General features: G+C 38.3%; 1 long non-coding RNA gene across 1 annotated transcript; it reads right to left on the reverse strand.

Moving 5' to 3' along the window:
- Window positions 1–1,350: 1,350 nt before the first annotated feature.
- LOC136239746 (uncharacterized) lies at window positions 1,351–12,157 on the reverse strand. Its single transcript, XR_010693568.1, has 3 exons — window positions 12,021–12,157; window positions 1,905–1,990; window positions 1,351–1,858 (listed from the first exon to the last, which is right to left on the reverse strand). It is a non-coding gene; the product is annotated as an uncharacterized lncRNA (long non-coding RNA).
- Window positions 12,158–12,358: the final 201 nt, after the last annotated feature.

Raw genomic sequence — 12,358 nt, forward strand, 5'->3', positions numbered from 1 at the left:
AGACACCTGCCTATGTTCTAAACCATACATGCCTTAAAAATTGATCCACATAGTTCCTATAGTGTAACATTTCGGCCCCGACAACTTTACTCAAAGTACTAGCTGACACCTCGGTTCTCATGCATTATGTGTGAGAGACATTTGGTAGTTATCTCATGCATAGTTTCCCATCTTGTGAATTGTAATTCATAACAAACACAGCTTCTCACATGATTCAAACCACCTTAGTATTCTGAAAGCTAGAAACCAAGCTAGGCATGGAGAGAAATGAATAAATGGTCCTTCAATTTGTATACAGTCCTTTGTAAAAAGATTTCAATCTTTCATAAGAACTTCTATAATGTCACTTGACAGGTTGAGATCTCTCCACGGCTAAAGAATCTGAAGTAATGGTAACACAGATGTTATTAGTGCTATTAGTTTATAGCCCTTGCGTGCCATACACACATGCACAAAAAACAATAATGGTAACAAACAACAACACACAACCATAACAACAACTTTATAGTTTGGGTTATTGTTAACAACTATTATTTAATTTTACTGAGAGCCCTATAACAATAACTTTAATGAAATTATAACATGTAATAGTGTTTTTGTAGCTACTCAGTTTGTATAGTGCACTGCTGATAATCAGAACTGCATGATGTAGTTTCCATTGAATCATTACTAATTAAATTGTTTAAATAAAGCAAACTCCATGGCAGTAAAAATTGCATGCTCTTTCTGATTGAGGAACGGATTTGTGGCATGTATGCAAATAATCCTTTTTCGTCCACTACACTCTGTTTATGTGTTATGTAGTCTAATAGTTAATTTTTTGGGCTTATAAGTTTACTATTCATAGGGTGATAAGTTACTTTTGAACCATAATCCATTATCAGTAAGAGAAATGTTTATGTGACAAAGTGATAATATTCATAATACACAGAAATGATTACATAATCATAGCTAGGTGTGAGATGTGAGTCCATTCTAAACATTTATAGTCATGGCTGACCCACAGAGATGAATTAAAGGCAGCCCGGGTGGAAGTATGAGGGGACTTTTTACTGTAGCTGGCTAGTTGGGTATAACAAAAGTACGTAACTTGATAGAGTAATATATTGCTGCAGAAGTAAACAGTGGCCTTACACCAGGAATCAAGAATGGTATGGCCAGATTGGTACAGTGAAAACAAATCACATGCAATACTTTAAGAAATACAATAATGAATATGTTCCAGAATCTTTTTAAAAATTGGAAGAACACTGAGAAGTTGGGCAAAAGTTAAGTTACCCCTTAGTGGACTTCTGAAGTAGGGTAACAACAACAGCACTTTTCTAAAGATCAGGTACAAAACAATATGACGTGGTTGGTCAGTATATAGTTAGCTGAGTCTAAACTAGCAACAACTTTTGTTGATATCAACAGCAGGCATCCGGAATTTTGTCACATAGACATAGGAAAGTGGATCTACTGTAGTTGATGGAACAGACCGGTAGTCCTTAATGTCATCTGAACTAATTATCACTGGACTTTGCACAGCTGTTTAGGATTTCCCTCAGTCAGATCAGTAAAACACTGTGACTTGATAGATTTCAATAGATAATTGCTGGTAGCTCATAGTAAACATGCAGTTTTTCTTTTATCTACTAATCCAAAGTATGTGCAAGTGTCTAGGTATGAATGTAAAGTATAGATGATGATGTAACCTCTAAGTATGAAGATGGTGATGTGATGTCTATGTAGTGTGGAGATGATGTGATTGGTTGTCAACTGTTTTCAGCAGTGATCCAGACACAAAAACAAGAAGTGATGAGTCAGTAGGCAGTTCTGTTGAGTTCTGTCTTGTTGTAATTACTTGTTCAAATAATCACTGTAATGATTACAGTTACCTTACAATTACCTTACAACTACCATACTTTGTTAACCATTATCATATACTTTGGTCTGCATCTGTAAGTCATCACCAGACTGTCCAGCACATGTCCCTTTTGTTTTCATCCATCTGGAAATCCAAAGTCAAATTAATTACCATCTACATACAAATTTTCAAGGTACATGATTTTCATGGGTCAACAAATTTCAGCATTTTTGTGGTTTTATTTTTCACTGAGGTTACCTATTAGAAAGCATATAAAGCTAACCCTGATAATTGTTAATTTTAAATGATGAAAATTCCGTGAACAGCCAAGCAACCGCGAAAATCATGTCCCTCAAAAATTTTTAAGTACATAGTAATTTGATACCAGTTTTCCAATAGGCAGGACTCTGTAAACCACATAGCCATAGTAACTCAAAGAAATCAACTAGACCATGCCAATATATTTGTTCAAGCACCCTTAATGATATCAAGGAAAAGGTGAAATATTATCCTCCTAAACAAACTATTTTAAAGTAAAAAGAGGTAGCATTCTGAATGCTATAGTGTGTGGGTGATATACCAAGAAATCCTCCTCAGGCCCTTTGTATCTATTTGAGCAGTTCCAATAGCCCACTACGAGATCTTGTTGTTATAACTTAAAATCAGGCTACCCGATCAATTCATTTAGTCAATTCAACTAATCCCTGAACAAAACAACTTGATGATTTGGTGCAATTGTACATGTGCAGCATTAGTGTCTTGAGAGTTGATGTTACAATCAAATCTGGGAACTGAATTTTATGCGATAGTCTGTATTTATCAAACTTCAGGGTCATTCAGATTTCGGTATCCTATTTCAAGTGATCACTATATATTCACTAGTAAAATCCATCTAACTACATCATTAAGAGCTTATGGGGCAGATGGTGAGCAAGCTCTTTCTTCAGCAGAAGCAGAAACAGCAGCAGCAGTGGAAGCAACAGCAGAAGCAGAAACAGCAACAGCAGTGGAAGCAACAGCAGCAGCAGCAGCAGCAGCAGCAGCAGCAGCAGCAGCAGCAGCAGCAGCAGCAGCAGCAGCAGCAGCAGCAGCAGCAGCAGCAGCAGCAGCAGCAGAAACAGCAGCATTCCCTTTTGCTACTCACCTGAGATGCACAAATCATTTGAAAGACAACGATTACAGCTCATTAGCATAAGAAATGTGCTCAGTGCCATGGTACAGCATACCTTATTCATTCAATTGCTTCAGAACAGGCAGGATACAGCTACACTTGAAAGGCCATACAAAACTATCCAGTTGTTTATTGATGGTCTCCAATAGTATGAGACTACATGTGCTCTAAACACATGGGAATGATTGAGTCTTTGAATTCCTTAGCGAAATGCTGTGTCAACTTCAAGAAGCAGCAGTTTGTAAGCAATCTTAAGGAACATGCACAAACGTTACAGAATAAAGTAAAGAAAGCCGCCATTAGATGGTTAATATCTCCCAGTTATACTCATGTAGGAAATATTCATTTTCTAATCCCAGGACAAGATGGGTTTCTAGTGATACATCATCTTCTCCTCATGCTGTAACCGCTACCAAAGTTAACTCTCATGTATAATATGTGCCCACCATGTTGCTGCAGCTGAAGACAGCAAAGAACCTGATAGTTTCTTTGCCTGGTTGTTGTCTCATTCCAAAGAGAAAGAACATAACCACATACAAACTATATACGTATATATATATATATATATATATACTAGCATTGGCACCTACCCTGCATGCAGGACCATGTTCACATTAAACATTTTAATGCCAGACCAAGCATTAAACACCAGCACTGCTCATGTAGCTATGCAGAGTACATGGTGATGTTACATTTTTAAAGAGCATGAGGTTTGTACTTTCCTTATGCCATCATGCTGCAAAAACACTAAAGTTTATTGTTTGTGGTTTTGACAGGAATGTGGTTCAATTATTCAGTGCATCTTCCCTACCAGTGACTTCAACGTGCTGTAAAGAACAAACAAAATTTTTGCATGCTGCTTCACATGCAGGACAACTAATGCGACAATAATTAATATGTTGGGAACCAAGCATAAATATTAGTGTACTATATTTGCTGTGTAGCATGCATGTCGATAGTGCTTTAAAGTACATGCATGATCCTTATGCAGTACATATAGTGAAATAATGAGCATGGAAAGCTAATTAGTTAAACTGTATGTGAGCTAAGGGAATTATACCTACATTACAGGTGGTGTATACATGGTACAGTTTCAGTTTCTACATGATGTTTACTTTACTGACTGTCACAAAGAGAAATGAACTTGGGAATAATTTAAAGCCATCTGATGTTGCAATGACACATATACCTCTTGCCATACAAAAACCCACAGTGTTACGTAATTGACCACTCAGTAAGGTAATGTATGGTCCTATAGAGTGAAAGCACGTAAGCAGGATTATAGTGAAACAGTTGTGCCAGGTCAGATGCAGTTCCTCAATGTAAACTACGGTATCTGCATGGTTCCAGTATTATCATTTATCAGATGCACAGTGGTATCTGCAAGCTGCCTATTTTACTACAGTACTAATGAGGTAAATCTGAACAAACAGTTTTGCATGTCAGTACATACCTATGTGCTTAAAAGAAAGATGTAGCTAAATATTCTGGATACTGGTAAAAGGAGCCTTTACCTATATACTCTAATACAACACACTGGAGCAGCACACAGATGGACAAATATGTTGGAAATTCACCTGCCCTATCCCAAAAGTACTATATGTAAGAGTTCCTATGATGTGAGGCAGTTAAGTGCCAGTGTTGAAAAACTGAACATTAGAGTTTGTAGATAAGACTTGCATGGAACAGATAGAACAAAAAGGTGCATCAAAAAGGTCCCAAAAGTGAAAAAAAAAATCATGGCCTAGGTGGGGATTGAACCCAGGTTGGTTATGGTAAGGCAAGGGTGCATAAATCGCCACAGTTGTTTATTTGTGGTTTTGACAGGAATGTAGCTCAACTTTTCAGTGATCCTTCCCTACACCAGTGCAGGCCTGCCAACCTGGAAAGTAAAAAAATCTTGAGATTTCTGTACCTTTATTGTAGTATTGCAGTGTGTAGTAAAAAAAAACTGGTAGATGCTATGCTGAGACCAAAAAAAAAAAAAAAAAAAAAAAAAGGTCTCGACTTTTTAAACTTGAAATCCGTGACATTCGCGCTACAAACCGTGAGAGTTAGCAGGCCTCAAAAACCGTGAGATTCGATCTGCTGCCCTTGAGCAGGGTAGTGAAACCGTGAGACTCACGGTAAACCCGTGAGAGTTGGCAGGCCTGCCAGTGCCTTCATCGCCCTATAAAGAGCGAACAAAAGCACGAATTGATTTGCTACAACAACACTCGAGTCGCCAGATAATGGCGTTTAATTTCGCTAAAGTTCCGCGTCGATACGTGCTTTGCATGCCGAATATGATGAGCTAAAAGTCGTGTTTTAAAAAGGTGTGCACAAAAAGGTACTGAGTAGAAAGAAGAAAAAAATGCCAACACGTGGATTCGAACCCACGACCACTTACACGCTAGGTAGGCGTTCTACCACTTGAACAGTATGTGCTGTAGTTTTCTCTACACCTTGGCCTTCTACGCTCTGTAGAGAACGAACGGAAGTGCTTCATTATCAGCACAGATTGTGTCGATTCGCGCCAAGTTTGGTGAGTAAGCGGCGTGACGGACAGACGGACAGCTTTTAAGCTATATATATACCACATGATGCTTACAAACATGTTGGATTAAACAAACCTGCTTGTAGGCTGTATAGTAATGCCATTAATCTGCTGACCAATCAAAAAAACTACTTGTCTCTTTCTGGTATTTCCAATGCACAATGCTCCTCATTTTGATGCCAAATACTGCATCAAATTTATCTATCCAGTTATCCAATCAGACACCTGGAAGTGGTGGATCTAGGATTTTAAAAAGGGATTTCTGAAAATCGATATCAGTATATAGAGTAAGGTGTCTATGTGCATGCCTCCAGAAAATTTGAGAATTTAGAAGCTGTCAGGTTCTCGGTCAGGTTAGATTTTAGGCTACTTTTAGACAGTAAATTCAGTGGTTTAAGCCATAGATAACATTGTAAACAAACTATCTGTAAGACAAAAGTTGCCATAGCTTTGACTGCTCTATTAGAGTAGTAACTTGACTGCTCTATTAGAGTATTTTAATGTAATGGGAGGTGGAAAACTGAAAAGTAAAGTGTTGCTAAGGGTTTCATACCTGCAGTGGATATTAGTTCAATGCACTTGCATTCATGCTACTGAAACACAGTGGTATGTAGCATTTTAATGATTGATAGATGTCAATAATAAAGCAACTTAGATTGCATGCAAAAGGGGTTTCTGTCAAAACTACAGAAACTTACCTATGTAGGTCCACGGGTTTAATTCCTAACTCTAATAGTATTGATCTTAATGTTGCTAATGCATGTGGATATCGAAAAGATAGAATCAGAAAACCTAGTCAGCAACATCTATAGACTAAGTCAATATATAGAAGTTACAAGAACTGTTCAGGTTTACTGAAGTGCTCAGAATGCTGGACCGGAAATATTAATACTGCATCTAATAGTTCAAAGCAACCAAGTACTGAGCATCCCACTGGTGTCACTGCTATCCTCAGTTGTGCCTAACTTAGCTTTATTAATCAATAACTAGCTATCCCAGGCACAGCAAGTACATCAACGGGTTTTCCATCAAAGCCCAGTTGCACATGCATGCACTGTGAAAAATGACCAGCCATTATTTCTAACTGTACTGACAAACTGAATCAAGATGTGGCTCATTTTTTCATAACAGTGCAGCAGGATTGCAAAAGGTGGCTCTATGGCCTTTGCCAGTAAGTGACTGTTAGTAGTGAATACAGAGTCCGATGACTTTTTATTATGTACCAGTGATCATATCAATATATAGCTATATAATACCATGCAGGCCGGCGCCCACTCTGCGTACCAGGCATGAATGCATCACAGACTAAATTGAGACCATCAATTGGTCATCTAACACAACATGATATAACCATTAGAGCCAAGAAGCTCTGCTGCTATATAAAGCATAATAAGGAGATTCTTTATCTCGTCCCAACTCACTATATAACTGAAAACTATAATGTAATATAGATGGACATGGGCAATGATATAGTTATCATATAATTATGTCATCAATGGTGAATGTTCATTATCTCAAGTTCTGACAATCTCATCAGTTCATATCCCCAGTAGATAAAGCTTAGCAGTTGTTTAAATTGTTCTTTCACTATTTGTTCTCACTTCTATGAACCTTTCTGGTGCTCTCAGCTTATGGGTACGAACTGCCATGTTGTCCCTTATTTGGTTAATTGTTCACTTAGAGTAACATAGCTAAACATCTTTTCAAGTTCCTTCACAGCTGATTGATATGTGGATGCATTGCCAGAAGATCATGAGTTTTAACGAGTATGACTTTTTCCAAGTGTACAGCTCTTGTGTTGGCACAAGTAAATAGATATATGTATGCTTCCTGTTCTCCTCCTGTGTTGCAAGACTCTTGTAAAGTCCACTCCTGTTACGCTAAATGGTAGCGTTTGTGACTTGGAGGTGTGGTATGGCTGAGACCTTTCTGTCACGTAATGCATTTTCTTAGCAAATATCTGGCAAGTCCTAGGTATCCAATACCCTTGTCAAAGAGCTGTGTACTCCACCATATAGCTGAGACATGTTGATAATGACAATAAAGTCTATCAGTGGATGTTTGGATGGCAGGAGATAAAGAAATTCTCTGAGTAGAACATTGCAAATTCTGCCTGGCACCATTTCAAATGCAGTTGTCCTGGTCTAAGAACAACCAGAGATGCCTAATCAGTGACAAGCGTTTGGCAGGTTTTGATTTTAAATGCTTGACTTCTTGATGAAAGCAAGTCTGTAGGCAGCTATAAACCCACCTAGCTAAGACATTGTTGTTTTCTTGGTTGGAAAGTACTCCCACAAGCCAGGCATTGGGATTCTTAGTGTTGTGAACAAATTGGAAAAGGTAAGCAGTAATTCATAGCAATCTTGTCAAAGAACTGTGATAGGAAATCAATAGAATACTGTACAGGTCTGTCAGTGGTGTCTACCGGTTCAGCTGACGCTGACTCATCATTGACCACCTCATCAGTATTAAGCCCTGTCACAAATGCAATGCTTCAGTTTCACTCTGTTTCCACTGTGGCCATCTGGATTTCTCAATAAGTCAAGAGGAGCCATGCACTCAAAGAAAATAATGAAGTACTTCACTGTTTGTTCTTCGTGTTAATAAATTAGCTGGATTATCTCCAGTACGGCAGGCAGTAGTTCCACAGTGTTGATGGGAAAGCCGGATGACAAATTGTAACTTTAATTGCTTCTTACTGGAAATTAAGCTTACACCAATTAATTTTGAACATACAGGCTAGCAAAAGCATCAAGCATTATTCCAGCATAGCTAATAGTTTTATTATATTTATGCATGCACCAAAACCACACCCTTTCATAATAAGAAACACCTTGTAATGTTATTATTTTTTTGCTGTTTCTTGGCTGATTATTCATACTTCACAACAATAAGATCGAGATACTCTAATAAAGCAGTCAGTTACTTTGATACAGAAATGCTGATATGGCATTCAACATGAACAATTATCAAATTCAGATAATTTGGGTCACAGCCACAAGAAGCAAGACTGTAAGTATAAAATCTCAGTCACTGTCATGGAGTTGCATGTGTAAAAAGGCTTTTCCAATGTCAGTAGGTATACTTGTCAACACAAAAACTGAGCAGAGGTCATTGACCAGAGAGTATCCAACTTCTAGGCAGTCATTGAGACTTGGGTGATTGCTGAGCATTGGTCATATACTATATGAACTGTGGATTCTTTCTTGATATGGTGGTGTGGTATGTGGGCAATGTACTTGACCTTAATGACATCTGGTTAATTACAACCCTTTATATGAACCCTTGTTCTTTGATGATTTGAACACAGGTCTGGTGTGCCCACCAGTCATCGGACTAGCTCTCCACTTGAACAAATTTAATGGTGCATGGTCTTCCTTCCAGGGAAACATAACCACATAAGACCTGTTGTCTTGCCTTGTGATTGAATGCAAGTAAAAGCATCCATGAAATGGTCACAGTCTTTCTAAGTAGGAAACGTTCCACTAAATTCAGTCATACAAAGATTTTCAAGTATTCGGTCTTCGTTTTCATGATCACTATGAATAGCAATGTGCATGTTTGTTTGTGATTTCACTAAAGATCTGTGACAGCCAATGGACCATGCCAGTAGCTCAGCTTGAATTGTATTGCTGTAGGTCCGTCTTCTCTCAAAATCTGGTCTTTGACAACTTTCCAATAATAATAATAATAATCAACCTAAATCAATAATGATACATCAAATCTACTATTGCTCATCATTGGATGTAGCCAGATTTCTCAAGTAAGGAAGTTTTTGTAACTTCGAACTTGTACTGCATTGAAGTAGGGCAGTGATCTTAGAAACTGATAGTGGAATCATTTCACCTGTGTTACTGACTATTCTAATTCAAGCCACATCTAAACATTGGGTTGACATAACATCAGTTCCAACAGAGGCCAGAAAGACGACTTTTTTTTTGTCGAAAGGGTGTTAAATGTTTGTGAGTGCTTAAAGTTATTGAATTGCTTGATGTTATCACCCAATTAGATTTTGACTCGGTAGACTTGTCAGTTTGAGCTATCTTCCATGTCCAAATCTCTCTTTCAATGCATCAATAGAATGAGAATAATTTGCGCCAGTTCACAGCTGCACTGAAGGAGTCCCAGAGAGTTTGCCAAGATAGAAGTTTACCACTATATAAAAGTAGGTAAGCTTAACTTTGGAAGGCAACTGACACTGCTCTAGCTTGTCATGACTCCTGATAAAATGATTCTGTTTCTGACCAATCACCTGACTATCCTCACATGGGTTTGTTTATTAGCTGTCTGGCTCATTGTGTGACTGTTGTGGCATAAAAGGTTGTGCAGATGCACTTAGGCTTGAGCCTTCATATGGCATCTGGGGAGTGACTCTGTAGGCACTGTCATTTGTGTCTTCAACATAAGAATGCACTTCATTTGGTAATTATGTCCAGATCTCATGGTCCTCTGGCTCTACTGTGACTGCTGAAATTTTCTCGTCTAACTCTACCATGCAAATTTCTCAAAGCATGTGCTCAAAGTAGCTCATAGCATGTTTAGAGTCATTCAGCGGTTCACTGGACTCTGTTATTTCATCTACAGTAGAGTTCATGAGTGTGGTATGCTGTGTGGCAAACTTGACTACTTGTTTCTCATTTGGGATTCAGTGGCATGTGAGTAGAAGGTCATTTTTCATTGTTCACAACTATGTATTAAAGCCACAATAGTTTCAACAGGCTATGTGACAAAAGTTAAGCCTGAGGTTAAGCCTTCTAAAAATCTAGACTGCCTTTTCAAGTTTGAAGTGCAAAAGACGTTTCCAATGCTGCATGATGATAGCCACCCTTCTCAAAATCTAAATGTGAGTAATAACAGCAAATGTGAAGCTTAAGGTGGTAGGGCAAAAAGTGGTGCCGGGAGGTGGACTGAGAAAACAAGTTTGCCTGCATGGAATAACTGTGGTAAAGAAAATAAAACTCCAAGATTCTTAGAATAAATTTGCTTGCCCTCTAGAAGGGGTAGGCATAGCTAGCCATAAGGCAAAGTAAACCCTGGTCAAATGTGGGATAGCTACATATGTAAGTGACAAGTAATTGAGACCCCACCAACTATCTCAAACACTACTGATGCTCGCAGATTTCTTAGCTTAACGACGTCTAATACCGATGATATCACAGCTCACTCCCACCCCCAGCAATTTTATAGTCCTACAATTAACAAGTACACAAAATAATATGGAATTTTCAACTAGCATAGCACGTTGATAAACAAGCTGGAGTAGTGCATGATATCAAATCACAGTAAAACAATACGAAGTATTATATCCCTACTGTGCTCTTCTTTGTGGTAGCTATCTTTAGCACAGTAGGGATATAACACTTTATTATTGTTTCACTGTGGTTTAATATCTACTCCAGCTTGTTTCAGTATGTGGCAAAGGGCCACATGGGCGATTTTTTATCAATGTGCTATGGTCCCTACTCTAGTTGAAAATTCCAATTTTTTTTGTGTTCTTCTTTGTTAACTTTTTTGTAAAATAAAATTATTATGACTGGTGAGCCTACGCATATATACCACATCAAAAGAAAGAAATGGCACAGCACACCTCAGCTACCAATTACTGTCTGAAAAGTGAAGTAGTTACGCTTCATTGTCAGCTATGTCCAACCCGTTACACAGCATTATGAATAAAGAACTGCCTAAAACCACCTCTGCAATCAAAGTGGCCACTATGAAAAATACGGACGATTTCTGTTACGAAGGGAAGCCATCATGCACTACCACCAAATCACTGTCAGCAAAGATGAATGGGATGCAAAGGAGGACACTGGTAAGTCCATGAAGAATGCATTATATGTACTGCAGTATGCCAAAAGGCACGTGTCTGGCTGAAGCAAGAAAAAAGCCATTATTGAAGCCGTTATCAAGTTATGCTTGTCTAAAGGCATCAGTCAATTACTCGGTCAGTCAGTAGAAAAATATTTTTCTTTAAATTTCATAGCAACTTGTTGAAAGTGTTTCAAGTCTTGTTTGGATTTAGTTTTTACCTAACCAATACAACCTCATTGTCGTCAGGGAAAAGTGAGACTGGTTTTGGGCGATGTTTTTCCATGGGCCACACCCAAACCTTTGTGATCCCTACTAGCTATACAGTGCCATCGTATACTGTATGATGTATGCATGTAATCATTGGGGGCGTAAAGGATCCGGCTATGGTAACTATTTTGATTTTTTTCAGTTTTCCTGCTGCACTGTGGCCAGCATGTATTTATTATCAATTTTTACCAGTTAGGCACTGGAACTGAGGCAAACACAGAAGGCAGAGTCAGGCATTACAAACATTACTAAACTGTCATGCATATTATAAGCCTTCTGTGTACACCCTTCAGTGCCTAACTGGTAAAGTAGATAATAACAATAACAACAACAAGCCCCCGCCACTGATGCATTATTGTTGGTCAAACCATAGATATAAAATATAGTACCATACACTTGACCATACATCTATGGTCAAACTTTTGTCTCTCCCACAGATAGTACTATATATGTCTCTCCAGACTCTCCTCTCGAAGTTATAGCAGGGGTATATAGTCAGTACACTGTTTTTGCACGTGATTGTACAGTATAGCCTAAATCATAGATAATGTACGAACCATCTATGCCTAAATATTTCGTGGGAGAAAATTTTCGCTGATTTCGCGGTTTTGGGTGTTACTGTGTTATCAGCGAAAATTTTTACCCTTGAAATATTTTGACCTCCATATAGTCTAATACATTTTGGGAGTGTTTGCAACATTGTTCAACCTCGAAATATTTGCCCCTC

Source organism: Dysidea avara, chromosome 12 (genome assembly GCF_963678975.1).
Source record: "Dysidea avara chromosome 12, odDysAvar1.4, whole genome shotgun sequence".
Lineage (NCBI taxonomy): Eukaryota > Metazoa > Porifera > Demospongiae > Dictyoceratida > Dysideidae > Dysidea > Dysidea avara.